Raw genomic sequence first — 1,623 nt, forward strand, 5'->3', positions numbered from 1 at the left:
CTGTTTTGCCCTCCTGGTCTACTCGGTCGACCTCCGGGTCTGCCTCCTGAACTTTTGTTCACCTCTGGCCACCCGGGACGGCCTCCTGAACTGTGTTTCCCCCTGATTTGCTCGGCCTGTCGGGTCGTCCCCCGGGACGACCTCCTGAACTCCGTGATCCCTTTGGTCTGCACAGCCTCCTGGGTCACCCTCCGGGACGGCCTCCTGAACTGTGTTTACCCCCTGATTGGCTCGGCCTGTCGGGTCGTCCTCCAGGACGGCCTCCTGAACTGTGTTTTCCCCCTGATTTGCTCGGCCTGTCGGGTCATCCCCCGGGACGACCTCCTGAACTCCGTGATCCCTTTGGTCTGCACGGCCTCCTGGGTCGCCCTCCGGGACGGCCTCCTGAACTGTTCTGCCCCTCTGCCCTGCCCTGCATGTTAGGCCAAGTGCCTTACCTGCCCTGTTTCCTGGGCATGATCTGCCTGTTGGGTGGTTCCCCCGGACTGTTTTGTCCCCTTGGCCTGCTTGTGCGACCTCCTGAACTCTGTCGCCCCCTTGCCTTGCCCTCTGGCCACCCACCTGAGAGTTCCTGGTCTGGCCCTCCTCCTGTCCTCCCTCCGCCCACCCTGGGCCGGCTTGTGCCTTTGGGCTGTTTTGGGTTTTGTTGACCGTCTGGAGACGCTCTTCGGTGGGGGGGTACTGTCACACTCTGCCGGTTGGCCATCCTTTGTGTTTACTTTTGAGTTTGGTATCTGCCTTGGTATGTTGAGTTTTGGGTTCTGTCCTGTCTAGTGTCCAGTATCTGTTATATAGTCTGCTTGTCATGTCTAGTCTCTCTGTTTTCCTCTGCTCTCTCTCTCTGCCTTGTTAGTCTCATGTCTGTCACCTGTGTTGCTCCCGCCCTGCTCGTTAGTCCCTGTGTATATATACCTGGTGTTTCTGTCTTGTCCTTGTCCGGTCATTGTTCATGTTACCCCCCCAGTCTGTCGTGTGTGCACTCTCTGCCTGTAACCAGCCTTGCTTGTCTTGTCTTGTCTTGTCTTGTCTCGTCTCCCTGTACTTTTGGATTTTGGATTTCTGTTATTCAGCCACTCACCTGTAAGTGTGCTCGCTTTTGGTTATATTAAAACCCCTTGTTGAACTATACCTGCTCCACTCTGTGTCCTGCGTTTGGGTCCTCCAACCTGCCTCCACACCACGATCGTGACAAACTGGAAGGTTTTCATACCGCTCATCTGTCTTTACACTCTGAGGAATGTTCAAATGTTTTAACTTAAAAAAGAGAAAACTGTGTGGATCGCTGGTGTGTGTGTCGCATTGAACATTACGTTGCAGCAGTTGTATGTGGCATCGCTATGACGACAAGCTACGTACTATCTCTGGGTACTGTCTGCAATGGAAAACGGAGCAGGGCCGAGTAGAGTCGAGTCTGTCGATTTGCGCTATGGTAGCATTTTTCGGCAAGGCAGCACAGATCGTCAGAACACCGGCAACAGTTCAACGTTTAGTCCTAAAAGACGATGCAACTCCAACTCTGTTTGGGCCTGGAAATTCACAATCACAACCTGTAAGTATGCTTTATTGGTTGTGAATTATATTTAAAATAAACACGGCAATGTAACTTCACAGACTGTTCAAGTG

This window comes from Micropterus dolomieu, linkage group LG07, assembly GCF_021292245.1.
Source record: "Micropterus dolomieu isolate WLL.071019.BEF.003 ecotype Adirondacks linkage group LG07, ASM2129224v1, whole genome shotgun sequence".
In the NCBI taxonomy this organism is placed as follows: domain Eukaryota; kingdom Metazoa; phylum Chordata; class Actinopteri; order Centrarchiformes; family Centrarchidae; genus Micropterus; species Micropterus dolomieu.